The sequence below is a fragment of the Petaurus breviceps genome, unplaced genomic scaffold (assembly GCF_028583685.1).
Source record: "Petaurus breviceps papuanus isolate PSGF00001 unplaced genomic scaffold, PetGlider_PUasm1.0 126, whole genome shotgun sequence".
Lineage (NCBI taxonomy): Eukaryota > Metazoa > Chordata > Mammalia > Diprotodontia > Petauridae > Petaurus > Petaurus breviceps.
The window spans coordinates 14,297,723-14,324,353 of NW_027185655.1; positions in this window are offsets into that span (position 1 = coordinate 14,297,723).

Here is a 26,631-nt window from a genome sequence, read left to right on the forward strand (position 1 = left end):
ATAGATAGATAGATAGATAGATAGATAGATAGATAGATAGATAGATATAGATAGATAGATAGACAGACAGACAGACAGATAGACAGACAGATGGACAGACGGACGGATGGACAGACAGACAGACAGATAGGCAGATAGACAGATAGACAGATAGATAGGCACTCACTTTAGGTCATCCTTTTGTATTTGTTTTTGCATAGTAAAAATTTTCTTAGTGGGTTTTCTGCCTGCCTTTCTAAAGCTTATACTTCTGCCTGAGATATTGCTTCACTCTAGATGAGAATTTTCTTTTTCCCATTCTCCAACCCTTTCTTCTTTTTTCTCCTCTTCCTTCCTGTCCTTCCTTCTCCTTTATTCACCCTTTTTAATTTCTTCCTTATTCATTCCAGCTTTCTCCTATTATCCCAGGGTAACTGAAAGTGAAAAAGTCCTTATTGAGTTTCAGTTCCTCAAGACATGCTGAGCAAAAGCTCTTAGTTAAATCAAAATTCTGCTTTTAACTCCAGCAACTTTAGTCACAGTTGAGGTCTATCAGAACCCAGGGCTCCCAGGGGTCTCTGAAGTATTGCTGGGCAGTTCATTGTATATGGCATACTATGTACCTGGGTTATGTGCCAAGAGGTTCTGTTTGAAGCCTTGAACTGGGGGGGGGGGGGGAAAATGAAGGGGGGGGGGAAGGAAGCAATAAACAATCAAGGCATCCAAGGAATAGGAGATAACACAGTAAAATTACTGGGTATAAAATGCTGAGATTGAAATTTAAAAGACTCTCATGTTTACAATGTTACCTGATATTAACAAATAAATATGTGACATTAGGAGGAATAGGAAAAACTCCAAGCAATTGTCACATGTTTATTTGTATGTTTTATTTTGGTCCTGACCTGTAATCTCATCAGTTTAAGAAACTTCCAGTGTGAAAATCTTCTTCTATCAATGAAATACCTTTGAAAATTAACATACTTAAGTGATCTCCAAAGTTTTTGACCATGCAATCCTATCAATTGGGAAAAATTCAATAATTTATGAGTAATATACGTACATTTATTTAGAGATTATATAAACATACCACTGAATTAATTTTATGTGCATTATCAAAGATATAAAAATAGATGCTTTAAAAGAATGAGATAAAAACAAAAGAAATATTTAAACAACTTTTATTTGCTAGTGATATAACTATTGCATTACAAAATCATTAATAAAACTTTAGTTAGAAAATATTGTTATATGTATTTCATTATCTTTGATAATTTTGTTATAACCCTTTGTGACACAGTGATTCTAAGGTCTGGTTCCAAGTTTAGTATATTTCAATTCTTCATCTTAATGGCTGTCATGTCATAAAAATTTCCCTCACAAAAATCCTTAGATCAAAATATAAGTGCTTCATTGGCTGCACTTTCTAAATCATGATTGACATTTTTTGGTTTTATCCATGATTTACGAAAAGGCTATGGTGTAATTGACCTAGTAAATTTCAGTTTTCCCTGATGCTAATAAACTTATTACATTTCTACATTTTTGATAAGTATGTCTGAAATCTACTAAAGTTCTTCATTTGGAACATTTTAAAGTAATAATCCTATTTCCAAGTTGTTTAGGAGTCCAGAGATGAGAATTTTTGCAAGTGGCATACACATCAATTTTGTCAATAAAAGTTTAGTTTTTAAATACCTTTCCAATCATGATGATGCTATTTGATCTGATATATCAAAGGCACACCATATACTTAGGGTAAGTCTCCTTATTAACAGTAGTGAATATAAAGCTATACTTCAAATAATCTTGGTAATTTCAAATTTTGTATGTCTTGTTGCCAAATATCAATAGACTGTCAATATTTACTTTATTCTTTGGTTGACAAAGAGTTCATGCTGGTAGTGAAAATCTCAACTCTGTTGTTTTCTGGTTCACTTTTGCTTGAATTATTAAAATTATGAATCCATAGTTTATTTGCAGAAATATTTTAAGTCCCTTGCCCATTTGATGAGCTTTAGTTTAATTAAAACTAGATAATATAATTTGTAAATCCACCTTATCAGGCACACATAACATAACCAGTACATGTCACAAAGCACAGAAAAAGACCATTCTACTGTGGAAATCACATTCTTTTCTCCAGATCCTTTGTGTAACATGACAACTCAGTTAATGTAAAACTTGTGACTGTCTAACATTCAAGAGAGGGTGCCAGTATATTTAATGTTAAATATTAGTAAGGTTTTATTTCTTTATTATTTTAGATACAAATAAGTAGCTCTAATATTCTCCTTCTGTACCCCAATGTCTTGGATAGAGTTGTCATAAAAAGTTGTCTTGGATGCTTACATATTAAGTGATTTGCCCTTGGCCACACAGCTAGTATAGTTAAGAGGTAGGGCTTAAGGGTTTAAGCCCAAGAATTTTTAGACACTTAGGTTCACTCTTTAGCCCCTACAATACATTGCTGTATTGTTTTTCATCTTTCAATTATAATAAATGGATTGCCTCTACTGATCCAAAAATATTGTCACTAAATATCTTGATAAAGATTCATCAAGATATCAAGGTGTATATCATAACTTCATCAAACCAGTACAGTCATCAATAAAAACTATCTACCTATTCTGCTAACAGAGTAGATATTGTGGCAGCTGGGTGGTTGAATGGATAGAGCACAGATCTTGGAGTCAGGAGAATCTGAATTCAAATCCAACCTCATACATTTCCTAGCTATGTGACCCTGAAGAAGATACTTAACCCTTATTGCCTCCAAAAATAAATAATAATAAAGGAGTAGATGTGAGGGCAGATATAGATATAGATAGATACATATATGTGGGGAGCATGAATGTATTTCATACCAGTTGCTTTAAAAATAATAATAAATTTCACATATTACTTTCAAAACTGTCCTGCTAGTCTGTGCTTTCCTCTGATTTTTTGTTCTCTTTTGAGCACTTTCAAAAAGGCTTAATAACCCTCCTTTTTACATCACTATTCCCCCAAATCCCCCAATTTCAAAGAGAGAAAAAACTTGTAATAAAAGTCAAGCAAAAAAAAATCCACACAGATACCATGTCTAAAAAAGCTTGGTCTCTTCACCTTAACTCTGTTGCCTCTCTGTCAGGATATGGGTAACGTTTCCTAATTGGTCTTCTGAGTTCTTAAGTCTTTCAAAGTTCTTTTTCTTTACAACATCATTTACCTTATAAAAATTGTTCTTATAACTCTATTCATTTCCATTTACATCAGTCCATAATTCCCAGGATTATACAAAATCATTTCTTTTATTATTTCTTATGGTAAAATAACATTCTATTTACATTCACATCCCATAATTTGATCAGTCATTTCAGAACTGATGGGTACCATTGATTCTTTGCCTTGTTTTCTCTGCCCCCCACTAAAACTTTTAAATCTTGACTCACCTTTGTTTTACTTATGTGATTCCCTTCTGGGTAGTATATTCCCTCCTAAACCCTGATCCATTCCCTGTCCTTTCCTTGCTTATTTTCCTATTAAGTTTTATATATTTCTACACCAAACACTGTTTTTAACACTCCTTATAGTTCAGAAAAGAGTATAGTTCATCTGTCTATTCCCCTCACAACTTTCTCTATATGTGTACTCTTCTTGTTTTGCAGCCCAATGATGACATTTAGCAAATTCCACCTTCCTTTGCATCCTTTCTTCATCAGTGTCATCCTCCTTTTAATTTAATTTTTTAAAAAAATATTTTTTATTCCTCCCCTTCAGATCATTTGAACAGAGCCAATCCACTCCAAGTTCCTTATCATTGTTCTCTGTCTTATTAAACTTTTACAATATCTGTTGAAGGTACTGATGTCTTGAAGGGTTGCTTGTTTCTTCTCTTCCTCTTAAAATGCTACCATTTTATCATCACACAATCTTTTCCAAATGCTCAAATAAAATTATCTTTCTAACTTTCTCTGTGTTCTTGTGTTTTTATTTCAAAGTTATTACTCAGCTCTTGTCTTTTCATCAGTAGAACTTCAAAATCTTCTCTTCCATTAAAGGTCAATTTTCTCCTCTGTAATTATACTCAGTTTTACAGGGCTATGTTATGCTTGTTTGAAAGTGTATATCTTTGGGACAGCTACATGGCACAGTGAGTAGAGCACCAGCCCTGGAATCAGGAGGATCTGAGTTCAAATGTGGCCTCAGACACTTGATCACACTAACCACTAGTGTGACCTTGGGCAAGTCACTTAACCCCAATTGCCTTGCCTTCCCCCTCCAAAAAGCAAAAAAAAAAAGTGTATATCTTTTGCTTTGGAAATATTTATTCCAAGATTTATTCTCACTTGTAGTAGAATCTTCCAGGTCTTGGGTGATATTAGCTACTGCTCCTTGATATGTGACCTCCTTTCTAATTGTTTACAGTATCTTTTCTTTGATGTGGAAGTTCTAGATTCTAGCTCTGATGTTCCCCTTGTTTTGTTTTTCAGATATTCATCAGTGGGTAGATCTGAACAGATTTCATTTATGATTTCTTTTTTTTCACAGTAGAGAAGTAGTCCTTTATGTGAAAGCATCTAGTTGAATGTTACAATTTTTCAACCAATGAAAACACTCACATTACATAGCACCTTGCAATTGTCAAGGCATTTTTTCATCTGTTGTTTAACTGGATCTTCACTACAGCCTCTGAAGTAGGTAAAAATAGAGGTTATTACTCCCTTTTTTTATTTTAAATTTATTTATTTACTTTTAGTTTACAACCTTCAGTTCCACAATCCCTTGACTTTCAAATTTTCTCCCCCTCTTTCTCTTCTCCCTCCCCCCATGTAATCAAATATAGGTTCTACAAATACCTTCACATTGAACATTAGTCATGTCATAAGGAAGGATTATAAACAATGGGGAGAACAATGAGAAAGAAAGGACAAAAAAATACAAGCAAAAGAGATCAAATAGTTGGCTTCAATCTGCAGACTCTAGTTCTTTCTCTGGGTATGGATAGCCCTTTCCATCATGAGTCTTTCGGAGATGTCTTTTAACCTTGCATTGCTAAAAGGAGCCCAGTCTATCAAAGCTATTCATCACACATATGATGTGTCTGTAATCATGTACAAAGTTCTTCTGGTTCTGCTCTCCTCACTCAGCACCTCTTTATATAAGTCTCTCCTATTTATAGCAGCTCTATTTGTGGTGGCAAAGAATTGGAAATCAAGGGGATGTCCATCAATTAGGGAATGACTGAACAAGTTGTGGTATATGAATGTAATGGAATATTATTGTGCTATAAGAAATGAGGAGCAGACTGACTTCATTTATTATTTCTTAGAATGTAATATTCAAAATTTGATTATACTTTTCAGAGTCCAGTAATTCTTAAATTATATCTCCTTTACCTGTTTTCCGGGTAATTTGTTTTTTCATATCAGATATCTTAAGTTTTCATCCATCTAAAACCCTTCTTATTCTGTTCTAATATTTGTCATTGCTGTGGTACAATATTTAGTCTCTTCTTGTTCTCAGGAATTCTGTTACTTGGGTATGGTTTACTGACTACTGTTCTAAACCACTGATTCTCCTTTTGTTTCTGTCCTTCAGGGCTTTGATTTAACTTTCTCTTAATGTCAAACAGTGTTGAGATAGTAAGCAGGTAGAGATAAAGGGAGAACCTATAAGCAGCTTTCCTAAAATAATTGAGGTAATTAAACATGCTAGGCTTTGTCTTAACTAAGTGAGACATTTTCAAAGAACCAACTGGGCACATTATCAGTTTCCTTCTTCTCTCCTGTAGCCCCAGTTTTGCCTTTTCAAATCTCTTATCTAGACTTTCATAGTCTTTGATAAATCTTCCCAACACATTAGTCCTCAAAAACAAAACAACAACAAAATATTTAGGAAAACTCTGAATGCTTCACTGTTGTACAAGAGTCATATTTTTTAAAAGACATGTTACACTTGGATATCAGAATTGGTCACTATTTCTGTAGGCAAAGTCTTTCAAATTTAGTGGACTCTACTGGGATAACCTTTGAGACACAGAGCTAACTATGGGCTACTATTAGAGAGTTAGACTTAAAGTGGCTGATGAATTTGAAAGACATCTAAAACTGTAGGAGGAAACATTTAACTGGAGTTGGTCAAACGATAGAGCAGCTAGGTTGGTACAGTGGACAGAGCACTGGCCTAGCATCTAGAGGATCTGCACTCAAAAATCCAATCTCGGATATGTATTAGCTGTGTAACTGTGGGTAAGTCACTTAATCCTGTTTGACTCAATTTCCTCATCTGTGGAATGAGCTGGAAAAGGAAATAGCAAACCACTACAATATCTTGGCCATTAAAATACCAAATAGGATATGAAGAGTCAGACATGACCTAAACAACAACAAAAGGTCAAAGAGCCACACTTGAGGACCTAGAGAGCCACACATGTGCCTTAGGTTACAGGTTCCAACACCCACCCCTGAACTAGAGGAAACTGAAGATGTACCTATAACAAAAATAAAATACTTCTAAATGTATAATTATTATATAACTAAATTAGAAACCAATCAGATTCACAGAATTTTATTCATGGGCAGCTTTTTTCAGGAAAACATGACCTACTCTGTGTCTTAAACACTGATAACTCTTCATCAATTATTTCTTCACCATGAGCACGCAGAGTCATAGAACAAAATTTTGTTGCTATTGGAAAAACCAAAGTCATAGATACAGTTCACAGAATGATGGAGGATGGAACCCACCTTGCCCAATCCTCGTATTTTATAGATGAGAAAAATCAGGCCCAGAAAAATTTAATTGTTCTGCCCAAGGTCATAGTAGTAGCATAGCTAGAAGTAGAACCAAGTTTCCTGGTTCCCAGTCTAATGTTCTGATGTACCTTTGAGCTGTTTTAACACTAAGCAACTCACTGTATTTTATTTTTTGGAAAAACTAAGGTATGTGATTAAGCCTTACACTTTGAGTGGAAAATTGTTTTAATTGGCTAAAAGGGACAATTTATGAATCTTTTGGCCTTGCTCTTCCACAAATGAGGATAAGTTTCTAAAATCCATAAAGAAGCACATGGTCTTTTAATCCTTCTGCTATTACTATGGCATGATCCATTGTCAATGGAAGAGTATCTAAGCAGAGAAATGCTCCCAAGGGCAATATGGGGGCTGGGCTGAGTGCCAGTTGAAAGACAAACATTCATGCTATTGAACAACATGAATGTGTCTTACTCTGTTTCCCTTGGTTCCCCAAAGTTATTCTAGAAGCTTTTATGTTTTTTATGATGTGCTCCTTTACTGCCATTCTGTATTTTGCTGAGCATTTAGCAGGAAGAACATGGTGAGCCCTGAATGATAAATAAATACAGCAATTCCTTAGATCTAACAGGCTGCAACTGAGAAAAAAAGGGGGGAAATGTGGCCATTAGCAGCACCATCAGGCTCAACTCAAGACAAGTTCAAAAGCTTTTTCAGGTGGAAACTTCTAAGTTTCTCTTTATTTCAGTGTGGTAATTGGGTCTTTGGTCAACACACACCAAAGTTAAGTTTGTAACCACAGCTGAAGTAGGCAGGCAGAATAGACATCTACAGGTATAGATTTTTAATTCGTGTCCTGCCAAAAAGCTGAGATGTGATCTATGTAGTTTTCTTTTCCCTCTCTCTGTTCAAGATGGTCTGAAAGATAATCACAGGACCTTAAAGCATAATTCAATTTCTCTCTCCTCCATGAAGATTGGTTGGTTCTTGTGCTTGGTTCTTGAAGAAGACCAAAATGAAATCACTATGTTGGGGGTCAAAGTATAATGTGCCCAAACATGCCTGATTAGAACAATAAGAACTCTGAACGCCCTACCACAGGTCAGGAACAAATAGTCCATATGAATATTGAGAGTAGCGATGTCTCTAAATTTGTTCATCATACATTTCTTTTGAGCTATGACAAGTCTGTTTCCCTCATTGAGTATAGTGCCTTCTCTGATGTAGGCACACCATGTTGGGCAGTCCTTTGCCAGTGTCTCCCATGTCACACAAACAATTCCAAAGTTCTTCAGAGAGTTTGAGATGTCCTTGTGTTGCTGCTTCTGACCTCTCCCTCCTCCCTGAAGATAACCTAACTACCTCTTCCCCCTCGTATCTAACCTAAAGAGGGTTTTGTTTTGCACTCTTATTAAGATTTATCATGTAATATTGTATACTGTAATATATGTGAATGTATCTTCACAATTAGATTGTAATCTTCAGGAAGGCAGGGACGATACTTTAACTAAATTCTATACCTCCTTAAGGCTTAATATAGTGCCTTCCATACAGTCAATGCTTAATAAATGTTTGCTGAATTGGACTAAAAGTGTAGTCCCTAAATTGACTAGAAAAGTTGGTCTGAAATTCTTGAAATAAAATCTATATTCATTCTGTATTCATCTTGAAATCTATATGCTTCTATATACCTTACACCTCCGAGGAGGAATTAGAAGAAAGGAAGGAGAAACTAAATGCTTAATGTTGTAAGCTTTTATTCGGTTCTCTCTTATGGCTATCTCACTTTCTTCCTCATAGCAACTGAGAAGTTTTAATTTTAAAAAGTAACAAACTGAGAGAAATATTCTTAGACTAATTTTACCAATCATTTTATCACATAGGTAGAAATGTAGTTATCTGGTAATTAAGACATGCACAGTCTACCCCTTGCCCCTGACAATCAGTCTAATTATTTCACAGTCACAACTCTTATTTTCATGGCTTTTTTGTTTTGCTTTTTTTTTGGAGGGGCAATTGGGGTTAAGTGACTTGCCCAAGGTCACATGGCTAGTAAGTGTTGAGTGTCTGAGGCAGGATTTGAACTCAGGTCCTCCTGACTCCAGGGCCAGTGCTCTAATCACTGTGCCATCTAGCCACCCCATTTTCATGGCTTTCTACTCTGATATTCCATAGATATTTATTTTTGTGGAGTGCCCCCTCATTTTCACTCCATCTGCCCCATCCCCATCCTGCACAGGCTTATTCTCCTTGTACATTCCTCCATGTTTGCATACTTTTTCTTCTCACAGTCTCCAACTGTGAGAACGACCAATAGGTGCCCCTTCTGCCATCACAGTAATGCATTCTTTTTAATCTACTTTCTCTTTCTCCTCTTAAAATAGAACTAATCCACATATATACTCCTTCCCTTCTTCTCGCCGCCAGTTTTTCAATTTCTCTTGTTTAGTTCCTTCAGTTCTTCTTAGAGACATTAAGGTTCTGAAGAGACATTTGTTTTCTCTCCCCTTTTTTGGAATGTTAGCATTGCATTATCATATATATATATATAATCTCCTAATTTCTCTAATTAATTTATCTATCTAGGTTTCTTTGAATTTTTGTTTGTGTCTCAAAGTTCCTATTCAGTTCTGTCTTTTTCATTAGGAATACTTGAATCCTAGGAATCTGTTAAAGGCCTATTTTCACTCCTGTAGGATGATATTCAACTTTGTAGGGCAAATTATTTTTGCCTGTAGACACAGATCGTTTGCCTTTGGGAATATGGAATTCTAGGATCTCATCTAATTTATAATAGAAGTGGCCAGGTCTTATGTCATAGTGACTGTATCTCTTTGGTATTACTAGACCATTCCTCTCTGGATGCGTATAGTATTTTTTCTTTGATGTGGGAGCTCTGAATTTTGACTATTATGTCCCGGACTTTTATTTTGGGGGTTTCCTTCAGGAGGTGATTGGTGAATTCTTTTTTCTTTACTTTGCCCTCTTATTCTAACAGATCAGGATAGCTTTAAAATATGATTTCTTGAAATAAAGTGTACTAGTTTGGGCTTTTTTTAAATCGATTTTTTCAAGGACTATAATGATTCTTGGATTATCTTTTCTGGCCTATTTTCTTTCCTTTTTTGGTCACTTTCAATTTTATCGATTTTACATTACATAGGTTTTCAAATTGTTCCCAATTCATGAGGTTTCTTGTAAAAAGGTAAAAGAGTTAAGTAAAACTAATAATACAATGATCTCATCTCAAAATGCACATAACATTTCATATCTGTATCACCCCTCCACACAATTATATTCATTTTTAATGAACAGAAATCTATTTTCTCTCCTTTGCCTCCAAGCATATGAAAAACAGAGAAAAGAACTCTCTCTGGTCTTCTTCTCTCCCTAGTTTTATCCAGAGGAGACTTTAATTCCTACCAGGAGGAAAAGCAGGAATTTGGGGCTGGAAGCTGCTCTGCACTTGGAGGGGTAGAGACACTGGGGTAGAGTTATATCTATGTGCTTCCTTAAATATTGTTAGTTTAGGGAAGATGTTTGTATTCCATCTAACTTCTGACCACTTTGTCATTTTAGGGGTATGGAGAATCCCAAGTTCTATATCTAAGGCATGGCCCTTTCTTTTCTACAGTGAATACATATAGCAAACAGCAAGGAAACACATGTATGTGAATTATAGCAAAACACAAATCAGAGCAGGTAGATTCCAGGCCAGCATTCTATTCACTAAGCCATCTAGCTGCCTTGATACTTATACCCAGGGAAATAAAAATGAAGATCCACAGCCATATCTGGGATAAAAATGCTATTTTTGCTTAGAATAATCCAGATATTTGTAGATTCATAGATTGAGAGGGGGGAGCATTGGGGGCTATTTTAGTCTTACTCCTCACATTACACACAGGGAAACATAGGTCCAGAGAAATTATTTCATTTCCCCAGTGCCACACAGGAAGTAAATGACCAAGTCAAGATTTACAACAGGGTCCTCTGACACCAAATCCAGTAAATTTTCTGTTGTTCTACAAAGTGAAATGCAAAATGGAGGAGATTATCTAGAGAATCTTCAATGCTAAAAACCATGGTTATACCTCACCATGTTTTCTCTGCACTATTTTACTTTTTAAGCATGAAAACAGCTTTATTCTTTAGCTTATCAAGTTAGAAAATAAAGCTAACTCTGTCTCTCCAGATATGTGTATAAATAGACTCCCTTCACTGTCTCCATTTTAGAAATTTCAGTAACCTGAAGCCCAGGTAGGGACCACAGTCACACAGAGAATAGTTGGATTTGAACTCAGACTCTGATTATAGTGCCAGTGTTCTTTCTATGGTACCATAAAATACATTTCTAGGAAAACTGCATCCAACCATGCCATGAACCCTACCTGGCACTTCCTACCTTGTATTCTGTTTATCTTTATATAATGTATATATCTCAAGTTCCTTGAAGTCAGAAATAATTTTGCTTTCATTTTTGAGTAAGGGAGGCATCTCAGTGGATGCAATCACAAGGGGTTTAGAAGAAAATCTGAAAGAAAAAAGTAAGGATTATAAAAATTTCCTACAACTCCATAATAATATAGTCACATGTGATGCAGCTTTAAGGTGTAAATAAGGTGCATCTGCACTCTTCAATCTTGTTACGAGGTATGAACACCATTGATTTGTTCCAAGAAATGGTGCTCAGCCGACACAATTGGTCATGTCCCTTTGGACAAAAAACAAAAATAGCACAATTTTCCATCCTGAGTGCACTTCCGGAACACAGACCTCTTCACCTGCCTTCCATCCTCCTGAGCTATGAGGAAGAAAACTTTGCTTCCAAATCCCAGTGATCGTCTGTTCTTCCAATCTGAACTCCTACTCAACAGAGTTGTTCAAAGAGATTTTTCTCCACTAGTATTTATTAAAATAACCCAACAATGTATGTGGTAGAGGCCATGACATGAAGAAGTGGGTTAGGGTTTCAGCCCCTTGCTAAAGGACATAGAAAATCTTTTGTGTCTTGAGGTCGCATAAAAGTAGATTAATCCTTCCCTAACCCTGCTGTTACATAATTAAAATAATATGTTGTAAACCTGAAAGTGCTACATAAATGTCAGTTGTTTATTTTCTTCTTTTGGGAGACTTCATTTCAGTTGAATAGACACTTACTAGACACCTACAAGTACTGTGTTACATGCCAGGTATACAAATGTAACACCCCCTTTCAGTCATTTGCCCAATTTGCACTCATGCCTGAAGTTTCACTCCTAACAAGGTTACTCTACCTCCTGCTTTAGCTCAAACCGCTCGCACTAGTTTGCTTCTTATTAATACTCATCTTTAATTAGCATTTTATGACTTAGTAGAATAGGGACGCTACAAATTTCCCCCCCAAAAAAACTGTCACATTGCCCCACAGAACATGGGGAGAATGGGCTCAAACTTAAGGACAATATAATGAGACACAAGTATAATAGGGATCATGTGTGGCAAACCCTAGTACTGCAGTTCCTTTTTCTCTTTGTTGAACCTTCATGCTTCCTCCTGGGAATGTTGTTTTTCTCTTGACAGGCTGCTCAGCTGAGTTCCAAGAATCTGTTTTTTTCTTGATAGTATCACTGGCATTTCTTTCCAATGGAAGGAACCATGCTCTCTGAAGCTGCCTTTTCCTCCAGAGGATAGTCTCTCTGCATCTAAGTCTGTCTTCACTGTGAAAGGAGAAGGGAAAAAATGGACCTTTCCTTCTTGCTGCTTTCAGGTATAGGTGAATAAAATGAGGATAGAAATGAGAGCCATGGAAGGAATATTTAGAAATAAAATTAGCCACTTTGAATCAGAAGTATAAAATCTGGTCCAAGGAAAAATACTCCCTGAAAAAGAGAATAGATCAGATAAAGTATAAAGATTCCATGAGGTAATAAGAAATGTGAAAACCAAGCAAAAAAACTAAAAATAATTCAACAAAATATAAAGTATCTCAAGGTCAAAAATAAATAAATAAATAAAGCCTAACCTGGAAAACATTAAGGATAGATAATTTAAGAATCGTTGTAATATCTGAAATTTGTGACCAAAAAGTAAGCATAATTTCCAGATCTCTTACAGGAAAACTCTTATATAGGCATATATATTACATACATATATCATATTATATATTATTTAAATATGTTGATTATTTAAATATATTATTTATATATTATATAATTTTATATATTGCAAATATCAGGACAGAAAGAATTCAAGTACTAAGGTAGCAAAGTCAAGATTACATAAGATTTAGCAGCCACTATAATAAAGAATCAGAAAATTTAGAATGGGATATTCCAGAAGGCAAAAGATCTGGGCTTACATCCAAAAGCAACTTAGCTAGCAAAACTGAGTGTAACTCTATAGGGGGAAAGTGTGTATTTAATGAAATAGATGACTTCCCAACATTCCAGTCTGTATAGAAGCTTGTGTAAGGGGGCTTAAGCTGCACATTCTCAAATCACCTCACATGGAGGAACCTTGCTTCTCTGCCAGGCTGGCTGGTTGCAACATGCCACATGGAATCCTGGTTCCAAGGTCAGTATGGCTGAAACTCTTGATCTAGTGAGGATCTTCACCATTACCTGAAACTGAGACCAAATAATACAAAAAAGAAATGAACACGCCAGACTAAGAGAAACCTCGGTATCAAGAGATAAGAGGGAGAGCAAGGGAGAAAATTTTTCCCCTCATTTGCCTGTTTGTCCTCTCAAAGAGGACCATGACATCAGGGAGGTGATGCCATGACCTGCAAGTGAATTGTATTTAAGTGAGGGAGGGCTGTGAAAAGCCAACAGCCTAACTTTCTCCTCCAAAGCCATCTGGATCTCGTGGCCAGATATGGATCAGGACAACTGGAGATGGCCCAGGATGCAGTGGGGACCTTGGCCCTCTTAAGCTAAGGTCTTTAACAGGGCTCAGTTTGACTTAGGCAGTACCCATTCTCACCTGATGGTTTTTAAAGAAACAACCTGTAATGGCTATGCAGCCAGTTAAAGAAGGCTCCCCATCTCTAAAGATAGAAGACCCACCCGCAGAGGACACAGGGTGCCTCCTTGTTAGGTATTCTAGGCCTTTGCAGGACAAGCCCCTTTGCATTTTGAAAAGAAATCATTATCAGGGTAGTTTTCATGACCACCTTGGAGTGGTTTTATTATGATTTTATTATCTTACAAGAAGAAGGGAAAGTAAGAGGAAGAGAAATAAACTGGGGAGATGAGAAAAGAGAAGAAAATTAGCTCTTATATATGGGTTAAACAATTAGAATTCCATACAAACAAGGAAGATGGGGCCAGAGGTAGTGAGAAATCTCAATTTCACCTGAACTGGTCAAAGGAGAGAAGAGTATACATACACATTTGGGTGAAGAAATACATCACACTCTATATAGAAACAGTAGAGAAGTGGGGAAAATGGGGTGATAAAAATAAGATTAATTAAGAAAGTAGTTCATCAGGGGCAGCTAGGTGGCGCAGTGAATGGAGCACTGGCCCTGGAGTCAGGAGGAGCTGAGTTCAAATGCAGCCTCAGACACAACACAAAAACTAGCCGTGTGACCTTGGGCAAGTCACTAAGCCCCAATTACCTTCCTTCCTCTCCCCAAAAAAAGGCAATAAATAAATAAATAAAAGTTAGCATTTTTTAAAAAGAGAGTAATTCATGTTAGGCAAACCAAACTTTTAAAAAATAATCTTTTATTTTTCCCCAATTACATGTGAAAACAAATTTTAACTTCAGGTTTTTTTTTTAAAGTTCTGAGTTCCACATCTTTCTTTCTTTCTTTGGAGGGGGGAAGATAGGGCAATTGGAGCTAAGTGACTTGCGCAAGGTCACATGGCTAGTCTTTTTGTTAAGTGTCAGGACAGATTTGAACTCAGGTCCTCCTGACTCCAGGGCCAGTGTTCTATTCACTGCACCACCTAGACACCACTCCTCTTTCCAATTCTTTCTAATTATCTTTGCCCTCCTCCTGTCCTAAAATGGTAAGCAATCTGATATAGGTTACACATGTGTAATCATGTAAAACACATTTCCATGTTAGTCATTTTGTGAAAGAAAACTCTAGGGGTGGCTAGCTGGCCCAGTGAATAGAGCACCGGTCGTGGAGTCAGGAGGACCTGAATTCAAATCTGGCCTCACACACTTAACACAAAAAATAGCTGTGTGGCCCTGGACAAGTCACTTAACACCAATTGCCCTCCAAAAAGCAAAAAAAAAAAAAAAAAACCTCTAAAGAAAAAAGAAAGTAAAAAAAAATAGTATACTTCAGTCTATATTTAGATGGCATCAGTTCTTTCTATGGAGGCAGATGACATTTTTGACAATGAGTCCTTTGGAATTGTCTTGGATCATTGTATGGCTGAATATAGCTAAGTCATTCACAATTCATCATACAAGATTACAGTTACTGTATACAATTTTCTCCTCATTATGTTCACCTCACTTCACTCTGGATCAGTCTTTCCAGGTTTTTCTGAAATTGTCCTGCTCATCATTTCTTATAGCACAATAATATTCCAATATAATCATATATCACAAATTGTTCATCAATTTGCAATTCTTGACAACCACAAAAAAAGCTACTATAAATATTTTTGTACAGATAGGTCTTCCCCCTCCCTCCCTTTTTAAAAATCTCTTTGGGATAAAGACTCAGTAGTGGTATTGCTGGATCAGAGAATATGTACACTTTTATAGCCTTTTGGGCATGGTTCCAAATTGCTCTCCAGAATGGTTGTATCAATTAACAACTCCACCAACAATGCATTAACATTCCATTTTCCCCACATCCCCTCCAATATTTGTCATTTTATTTTTCTGTCATATTAGCCAATCTAATAGGTATAAGGTGGTACCTCCAAGTTGTTTTAATTTGTATTTCTCTAATCAGTAGTGATTTAGAGCATTTTTATAACTATAGATAACTTTGATTTCATTGTCTGAAACCTGCTTGGTCTTATCCCTTGACCATTTATTAATTGGGGAATGCCTCATATTCTTATGTTTGACTCAATTCTCTATATATTTGAAAAATAAGATCTTTATCAGAGAAACTTGCTATAAAAATTTTTTTCCCAGTTTTCTGGGATTTTGGTTACATTGGTTTTGGCAAACCAAACTTTTAAATGAGAATGGAAATAAGGAAAAGTAAAAGAGAATAAGATGGAGGGAGAAACAAAATTAACAATCATTAATGTAAATGTAAATAGATGAACTGATCCATTAAATGGAAGAGGATAGTAGAATGGATTCGAATCCAAAATTCTTTTTTTTTTTGCCCTTATTTTTGTAGGTATAAAATGCTATTTAATGTTGACACTTTTCTTATTTTTTTCATTTTTCAAATGCTTTATTAACTTCTGATTTACATCATTAATTTCTGCCAGATTGTGAGTTATAAATTTTCTTCCCATTTTTCCCCTACCCACAGCCCCAAAATAAAATAGCAGTCCCACAGGATATCCCCTCCTCCAATCTGCTCTCTCCCATATCTTCTCCCATACCCCCTTCGAATTTTCAAGTAGGGCACAATGAATCCCTATGCCCCAGTGCCTGTATATATTGTTTCCCAATTACATGTAAGATAGTATTAATAACAGTATATATGTATATATAATTTTAAACATTTGATTTTAAAACTTTGAATTCCAGATTCATTCCTTCCTCCCTTGTCATGCACCCTCACTGAGAAGATAAGATAATACTATAAACAGTATAGGTTATACATGTGTAGCTAATGCAAAACATTAACATAGTAGATATATTGTAAAAGGCTGACTATATTTCCCTCCCTCCTATCTCACCACCCACTTGTTCTATTCTCTACTTTGATCCCATCCCTTTTCAAAAGTGAGTGCTTCCAAATTCCTTCTCCCCCAGCCTGCCCTCCCTTCCATCATCCCCCCTCTCATCCCTTTCCCCCTACTCTCCTGTAGGATACCCTATTTAGTGTGTATTTCATTCCCTCCCCAAGCCAAATTCAGTGAGAATAAGGTTGATCCATTCCTCTTTGCCTTCCTATTCTTCCCCTCCATTGTAACCCTTTACCCTTGCCTCTTCTTTATGAGATAGTTTACCCCATTCTGTCTCTCTCCATCTCCTCTCATTATATTCCTCTCTCACCTCTTAATTTCCCCTTTTAAGTATCATCCCTCCCTATTAAATTGGTCCTGTGCCCTCTATGTATACCTGTAAGCATATATACATACATTAACACATGTATTCATATGCCCATATACTCTCCAATATAGACACATATGTGTGTGTATTTCTATTCCCTTCAACTATTTTCATACTGAGAAAAGTTTCATCAATTACAATTATCATTTTTCCATGAGGAATGTTAATAGTTCAACTTTCAACTTTGATCAGTGACTTATGATTTCTTTTCCCTGTTTACCTTCTCATGCTTCTCTTGCTTCTTGTATCTGAATGTCAGATTTTCTACTGAACTCTGGTTTTTTTCATTAAGAATTCTTGAAAGTACTCTATTCCACTGAATGACTATATTTTTCCCTGAAACATGATACTCAGTTTTGCTGGTTAGGTGATTCTTTGTTTTAATCGCAGCTCCTCTGCCCTCCAGAATATCTTATTCCAGGCCCTTCAATCCCTCAGTGTAGAAGCTGCCAGATCCTGTGTTATCCTGATTGTGTTTCCAATATTCAAATTGTTTCTTCCTGGTTGCTCGGAATATTCTCTCCTTGATCTGGGAGTTCTGGAACCTGGCTATTATATTCCTAGGAGTTTTCTTTTTTGGGATCTTTATCAGGAGGTGATCAGTAGATTCTTTCAACCTCTATTTTGCCTTCTGGTTCTAAAACATCAGGGCTATTTTCCTTGAGAATTTCTTGGAGGATGATTTCTAGGTTCTTATCCTGATCATGGCTTTTAGGTAGTCCAATAATTTTTAAATTATCTCTCCTGAATCTATTTTCCAGGTCAGTGGTTTTTCCCATTCGATATTTCACATTGCCTTCTATTCTTTCATTTCTTTGGATATGTTTAACAGCATCTTGATTTCTCTTAAAGTCACTAGCTTCCCTTTGCTCCAGTCTAAATCTGAGGGAATGATTCTCCTCATTGGACTTTTGAGATTCTTTTTCTATCTGGCAAATTCAGCTTTTTAAAGCATTCCTCTCCTCATTGCCTTTTTGAGCCTCTTTTGCCAATTGAGTCAGTCTGTTTTTAAGGTATGATTTTCCTCAGTCAGGCTGTTGACTCTCAGTTCGTAATTTTCTTTCATCATTATCATTTCTCTTCTGAATTTTTCCTTCACATCTCTTACCTGCTTCTTAAGGTCCTCGATGGCCTTACCAGCTTGTATTTTCCTTTGAAGCTTTTGGTGCAGGAGTTCTGACTTCACTGTGTTCTTCCTGTTCCATGCTTTGCTCCTTTCTGTCCTCAAAATAGGAGTCTAATGTTGGAGTCTTCTGTTCATTTTGCTTCCTTTGTCTGGTCATGTCGCCCCTCAGTCACTTGACCCTTGGGCTTTTTGCCACGGTAGGACTCTTCCAGCAGACAGGGGAGCTTTCATCCCAAATGCTGGGGTTTTCTCAGCTACCAGAGGTATTAGTTGGGTGCCCTCTCTGAAGCCTCCATAAGCTCTAGAAAGCTGGTCACACACCCCAGGTCTTCCACCCAAGGCTGCAATCCAGATCCAAGCAGGTTAAAGCAAGAGCAATTACCCCTCAGATTGGTCTCTTGGTCTCCCTACACTCTGCAGGCCAAGAGCTGAAGCTGCCACATGGCACTGGCTGGATGTGCTGGTGTCTCAGCTTCTCTCCCTGGGAGCAAAAGCCATGCACTCCCACTGTCTGGGTCCCAAAGTCCAGACTGCACTGACCTCTCGCTTTGTACTTCTCATGTGTGTGTTGATGAATCTGGAAACAGCCACAGCTGCTGCTGATCTGGAGTCCCTCTGGCTGGCAGCTGGTCAGGCCCGCCCTGGGGGTAAAGCCTCCGCATGGGACTGGGCTGGGCTCCCAGAGAGCTGCACTGGCCTGTTCCTGCCTGCCTGCCAGGCTGTCCTCAGGGGGAGTTTAGCTTCTCTGTGTCATTTTGTGGGTTCTGCAGCTCCAAAGTTTGTCTTGAGTCCCCTTTTTACATGGATTGGAGGTGGTGAGAGCTGGAGCAGCGTGGAGGTCCTGCTTCTACTCTGCCATCTAGAATCCAAAATTCTAATATGTTTACAAGAAACAGAGATAAAACAAAAAGATGCATGCCGAGTTAAAATAAGAGAGTAGAGCCAAATTATTGTTTCAAGTGAAGTTTAAGAAAAAAAGTAAGAGTAGCAATCATTATCTCAGACAAAGCAATACAAAAAATAGACATAGAGATCAATGAGGAAATTACACTTTGCTGAAAAGTTCCATAGACAAGAAATTAATAACAATATTAAATACATATGCATCAAAATAAATGTTATCTAAATCCTTAAAGAAAGATAAATAAGGCAGAGGGAGAACTAGACAATAAAACTATAATGGGGGGCTTAACTTTATCTCTCTTGAACCTAAATAAATCTAAACAAGAAAAAAAATGAAGAACCTAAATAGAATGTTAGCAAAGTTGGATATGATTGATGTCTAGAGGTTATTGAATGAGAACAGAGAGGAGTATACATATTTCTCAGATATGCAGGATATCACACACAAAAATGACTGTGCATTAGGGCATAAAAAACTCACAAAAAAATTAAGAAAATCAAAAATATGAAATAAATATTTTGACAAATGATAACACAATAAAAGTATTCAACAAACATTCCCTTGAGCAAATATTAAAAAATTAACTGGAGACTAATTTAATCCTCAAGATGGGTGAATCAAGGAATGAATCATAGAAATAATAATTTCATTTAAAATAATGGCAAACATAAGATAACATGCTTCAATTTTGATATGGCTAAAGCAATACTTAGAGGAAAATGTATATCTTTAAATACTTTTATCAGTAAAAGAAAGAGTAGATAGTCATTTGACCTGCAACTTTAAAAATCTAGAAAATGAGTGAATTTTAAAAAATTTTAATGTAAAAATACAAATCTGAATTGTACCATTCAACATATTAAATGATTACTTTGCAGAGCTAGGGAAAAAAATTATAAAATTCATCTTGAGGAATAAAAGATCAAGAATATCGAGGAATTTTTTAAGGGAAAAGGAAGGGGACCTAGCAGTACCAGAAATCTACCTACATTGCAAAGCCATAGTCATCAAAACAATTTGGTAATGGGTAAGAAATAGAGAAGTTGATCAATAGATTAGGTATACTATACAGAGAAACAAATGAGCCCAAGTGCTTAGTATTTGCTAAAACCAAGTATCCCAGCTATTTGGCAGGAAGTCAGGATTCAGAAAAACAGCTGGGAAAATTAAAAAGCAAACTGGCAGAACTTAGGCATATCTCACACTCTACACCAAGACAAGATCCAAATACACCTGTGACTTATATGTTAATGATGCTATCATAACAAATTAGAAGAGGAAGGAAATTATCTATCAGATCTATGGATAAAGGAAGAATTCGAGACTAAGCAAAAGATAAAGAGGTTAATAGGTGAAAGGGGCAATTTTGATGACATGAAATTAAAATGTTTTGCACAAACAGAAACCATGTCAGCTAAACTTGAAAGAGAAACAAGTAAATGGGGTGAGTGCCTTTGTATCAATTTTCTTTGATAAACATTTTATTTCTAAGATTGACAAGGAATGAATTTATTTTTTAAAAATAATAGTCATTCCCCAGCTGATAGTCAAATGATACGAATAGGAGTTTTCAGAGGAAAAAAACATCTAATTTACTAATAACCATATAAAATTCTATAAGTCATGAGTTATTAGAGAAATACAAATGTAAAAAATTCTGAAGTTCTAACTCAAACTCATCAACCTTTACAAATGGAGTGTTGGCATTAGGCCTGCCTCTATTCCTCTATTAGATGTGAAAAGAATTTTAGAAAATTTAATTTTGTTTGTACTTAAGCAAAACTTTTGGCAATTATCACATATTCTTTTTTAAATTATTAAATAGTTATGTTGAACACACTTTTCTTTTTAAATTTTGAGTTTTAAATTCTTTTTTGATCTCATTTTTCCCCCTACCCACTGAGAAGGCAAGGAAAATATTAACAATAAGTGTGAAATCATGTAAAACATTTCCACATTAGCCACATTTTCAAAAAAAAGAAAAATAAAGTGAGAAAACTCTTTCATTTTGCTCAGTGTTTGACAATTCTCCCTCTAGCATTTTGCTCATCATGAGCACTTTGGAATTGTCTTTGATCATTGCATTGATCAGAGTAGCCAAGTCTTTCTTGATTGATCATCATTACAACATTTCTGTTACTGTGCAAAATTATCTCCAGGTTCTTCTCACTCATCTTTGCATCGGTTCAAATAGGTCTCGCCATGCTTTTCTGAAACTACTCCACTCATCATTTCTTATAATGCAATAGTACTACATCACAATCACATTCCATAACTTGTTCAGTCATTCTGCAATTTAAAAGCATTCTATTAATTTCTAATACTTTGCCACCACTAAAAGAGCTAATGTAAATATTTTTGCACATATAGGTTGTTTTTCTTTTTCTTTGATCTCTTTGGGATACAAACCTAGTAGTGGTATTGCTAGGTCAAAGGTATACTCAATTTTATAGCCCTTTGGGCATAGTTCCAAATTGTTTTCCAGAATAGTTGGACCAATTCACTGCTATTTTCCCTCCACTCCTCCAGGATTTGTTATTTCTCATATGTGTGAGCTGGTACCTCAGAGTTGTTTTAATTGATATTTCTCTAATTAATAATGATTTTGGTTATTTTTTAATACTATAGATAGCTTTGATTTCTTCTTCTGAAAACTATTTATTAATATGCTTTGACCATTTATCAATTGAAAATGGCTCTTATTTTTATAAATTTAACTCAATTCCCTATATATTTGAGAGATGATTTCTTTGCATATAAGAGAGAAGAGAAGAAGAGAAACTTGCTGTAAATATTTTTTATATTTCTTCATTGTATATGGTACCTCTTAGCATAATGTATTTTCCATGATTATTTCTTTCAGTTAGGTCTATTTTTACTTTTAATTTGTTTGAGAGCATAATTGCAACCTCTGCCTTTTTTACTTCAGCTGAAGCATATTAGATTCTGCTCCAGTCCTGTATTTTAACTCTGTGTGTGTCTTCCTGTTACAGTTGTGTTTCTTATAAACAACATATTGTTGTAATCTGGCTTTTTAATCCAGTCTTCTATTTGCTTCTGTTTATTTTTTAGTTCATCCCATTCACATTTATAGTCATTATAACTAACCATATTTCCCTCCATCCCTTTTTTCCATTTATTTTTCTTTTCTCTCTCTCTTTATCCTATCCCTTCTCAAAAATCTCTTTTGCTTCTAACCATTACTTCTTTTAATCTGACCTCCCTTTTATAATTCTCTTTGTCTTATCTCTTTCCCTCTCTATTTCCCTATTGGGCAAGATATATTTCTATACACAGCTGAGTGTGTATTCAAATTATTCTCTCTTTAAATCAGTTCTGATGAGAATGAGGTTCAAGCATTGCCCACCATCCCCACCATTTTCCTGTCAATTGTAAAAGCTCTTCCTTACAAGCCTCTTTAATCCAAGAAAAATTTCCCCACTCTATCTACCCCTTCCCCTTCTCCCAGGGCATTCCTCTTTCTTATCCTTTCTTTTTTGGTGGTGGTGGGGGGAGAATATTCCAACATAACCAACTTATACCCACTATCTATGTAAACTTTTAAACTGCCCTCATAATGACAGCTATTAGGAGTTACATGTAACATCTTCCCATTTAGAAATGTAAGCAGTTTAACTTTACTGAGTCCCTTATTATTTCTCTTTCATGTTATCTTTTTATACTTCTCCTGATTCTTGTGTTTGAATTTTAAATCTTCTATTCAACTTTGATTTTTTCATTAGTAATTCTTGAAAATCCTCTGTTTCATTGAATATCCATTTTTCCCTTGAAAGATTAAAATCAGTTTTGCTGGGTAGGTATTCTTGGTTCTAAGGTCCTTTGCCCTCTGTAATATCATATTCCAAGCTCTTCACTCTTTTAATGTGGAAGCCAGTAATTCTTGTGTTAGTTTGACTGTGGCTCCATGATATTTGGTTTTTTTCTGGCTGCTTATAATATCTTCTCTTTGATCTGGAGCTCTGGAATTTTCCTGTGATATTCCTGGGAGCTTTCATTTTGGAATCTCTTTCAGAAATAATTGGTGGATTCTGTTAGTTTCTATTTTGCCCTCTGGATTTAAGATATCAGAGTAGTTTTATTTGATGATTTCTGAAAATATGGTGTTTGGGGATGGCCAGGTAGCACAGCGAGTAAGAGCACTGGCCCCAGAGTCAGGATGACCTGGGATTGAATCTGGGCTCTGATACTTAGCACCACACCCAGAAATAATGGGCCGTGTAACCTTGAGCAAGTTACTTAACCCCAATTGCTTTAATATAAAAAAACATAAACATTTCTCCTCAGGGGCGGCCAGGTAGCACAGCGAGTAAGAGCACCGGCTCCAGTGCCAGGATGACCTGGATCAAATCTGGGCTCAGACACTCAGGACCACACCCAGAAATAACTGGCTGTGTAACCTTGAGCAATTTACTTAACCCCGATTGCTTTAAAAAAAAAAAAAAAAGAAAGAAAGAAAGAAAATATGATGTTTGCACTTTTTTATCATGGATTTCAGGTAATCAAATACTTCTTAAATTATCTCTTTTGAATCTATTTTCCATGTCAGCTGTTTTTCCAATGAGATATTTCACATTTTCTTCTATTTTTTTCATTCCTTTGATTTGTTTGTTTCTTGATGTTTTATGAAGTCATTAGCTTCCACTTGTTCAATTCTAATTTTTAAAGAGTTCTTTTGTTTAGTGAATTTCAATTTATACTATTCTGCTTTTTAAAGAATTATTTTCTTCAATGAATGATTTTTTGCCTCTTTCTGCTTTTTGCAGTGCTATTTTCTTCAATGTGTTTGTGCCTCTTTTACCAAGTTGGTAATTCTCTTACATCACTCTCATTTCTTTTTCACAATTTTTCCTCTACATTCTTATCTCCTTCTTTAACCCCTCCAAGAATTCTTGTTTGGCTTAGGTCCAAGTATCATTTGTCTTTGAGCCTTTGGTTATCATTGTTTTCACATTACTGTCTTATTCTGAATTTGTGTCTTGGTCTTCCGTTCCACTGTAGTAGAATTTTATTGTCAAGATCTTTTTTGTTATTGTTTGCTCATTTATAAGCCTATTTCTTGGCTATAACTTTATGTTAAAGTTGGGTTCTATTTGCCTGGAGGTGTGGAGGCATTATCCCAAATTTCAGGCTTTTTTGTGTTGCTATTTTTGGAGCTAGTTCTGAAGGTCTGCAAGTTTTCAGTGTTTCCAATGGGATGGGACCTGTGGTCATTTCTTTTGCTGGTCTTTACTCTGATGTTTTCCTGGATGGGTACCCTATTCTTCTGCAACTTCAGGAGCTAGTGTTCCTCTTGGTCCTAGAACTATGACCAAGACATTTCTCCCTTGGGATCAACCACAAGTGTTCTTCTTCATACTAGAATGGCAACCCAGAACTGTTTATCAACAATAGTTGCCAATCACAGGCATCTGTCCCCAGTTCCAGCACTGGGTCCCCTGTACTCTCTTCCTTATCAGTTGTCCTCCCACCCCCTTAAAATCTCTGGGATGAGAGTTCCCAAAGTTGCTGCTGCTGCAATTGCTGCTATTGTTGCTACTGTGTGTGTGTGTGCACAAACAAGTGTGCATGCCACAGACAGACCTCCTCCTCAGTCCTGAAGACCACCTAAGTTTTCTTAGGCCTGATCTTTTGTGGGCTGTGCTATTACAATATTTGACTTGAGGCATTATTTTAAAGTTGTTTGGAGTAGAAAATTGAGAGAAATTTTCTGGGTTGCTCCCTCTAATCTGTCATCTTGCCTCTTTCTCCCATATATTATTTTTGTAGAGAAGATATTAAAATATAGACTAAAAAATAATAAAAATAGCTGGATCAAGAATTGGATAGAATATTAAAATCAAAGTGTCTTTTAATGATACATTGTCAATGTGGTAGGAGGTCTTCAATAGATTTCCCTAGGGAAGTGTGGTTGGCTTTAGAGTATTTTACTTTTATATTAGTGACTTATGTAGGACCCCATCTTAGATTACCCATCCAGCTGCCACTCATACTGGCAGTTAGGTCCCCAAAAGAATGAGTACTATGACCTTACCAACTCTAGGGTATGGGGTGCATGGGGGAAGCATACTGTGGGTAACTACCCTCCTAGAACTACCTTATGAGTTTCCATGTGTAAGGCAGTTACTCAAATGATTCAGCAAAAACAGTAACTGCAGTAACCACCCCCCCCCCACAATAAAATGAAAAAAAAGGCTGGGACATTCTCCCACAAATATGCATAGACCGTGAGGAAAGAGAGGGGCACAAGCTAATTTATAAAAGTGATGAGGCACCAATAAACATGATTAGGCTGTGTACAATTACAGACTTGCAAAATTTCAATATCCAGAAAGTGCTCACAAAGTTTACTACATTTGGAATTGGTGATAGATGAGTTGCCCTACTGTTTTTTTAGCTGGTCTGGTGACTAATAAGGCCATTGGTCTGACTGAGTGGTGCTGCATGCTCTTCATCTGGGAGGACATAAGTGCCTATTTAGCTGGCATTCACATGTTATTTCAGTTAGGGCATTGGCGTTTAGCTTAGAATAGAAGCATCTTTCCTTTGATTCCCTTAAAGCTATTATTCTCAAATTATTTATCCCCGTTACGCAGGTGGTGAAAGAGATCTAATTACTTCTGTTTTGCCCAGATATCGTGTCTCAGAAGATTGACTCAGTTCCAGTTAGAGAGCCAATGGGAAGAGGCTACTTCCAACTATGTAACAGGCCAATTCTGAATATCCACATATGCTCCAGGCCTCCTACCTTACAGAAGCAGGTCCCTGGTATCTCCAATGTGTCTCCATTTTAGGTATTCTAGAGTTGCACCAAATCTCTGTTACAACAAGCCTTACTAAGCAGTTCCTTCCAGCTGCAATTGGTGAAATTAGGGCCCCAGTAAGACAGGCTCTAGCATGGGCTATATATCAGCACAGAATAGGTCAGATAGAGCATTAACTTTGAGTGCCAGTGATTAAAGAACATTTCAGGATGATCTAGAGAGTTTGAGAGCTTTGTGGTTAAACCTTTGCTCCTATCAATGCTTCATCGTCCCAAGTAAACAGTCTGTTGCAGAAGGGCTACAAATTAATTTTTAAATAATTAATTATGCAAGGAGGTTGTGGGCACAAACTTAATACTCAAAAGCAGGCTTGAATAAATTTACATGCTTAGATGCTTCACATCCTTAGAGATCTTTTTCTGAAAGTAATATAGGACTTAAAATTTCATGGCAAAATTTGCTATGGGTTCCCCCTCCTACTTCTCATTTAGAGTCTTTCTAAATAATTATGCAATGTTAGCCTTTCTCTGGGTCATGTAGCTTAGTACAGCATACATGAGAAATTTCAGTACAAAAAAGAATAAGCGTGTCTTTTAGACCAGAATCAGCCCTGGAACATTATTCTCTCTCTAAGTCCTTTTGCCACAGCTACTAAATTTTACTATATACTGTTTCTATGTAACTGATGTTTTCATGAGAGAAAGAGCAAAAGTCTGTGACCTCAAGTGAAATAAAAATGAAGTTTTTATACTTCTCAAGAGTCTTCTGCTCAGCTCAGTCATTTCTGTCACTATGTACACCCATAAGTGTTCCCTCAGTCAAAGTAAGCCATTGTCTGGTTTGTAAAAACTCAATTTGTAAATTGGAAGAAAGGATTCTGCTAGGTTTTCCTTCATTAGTTGGATG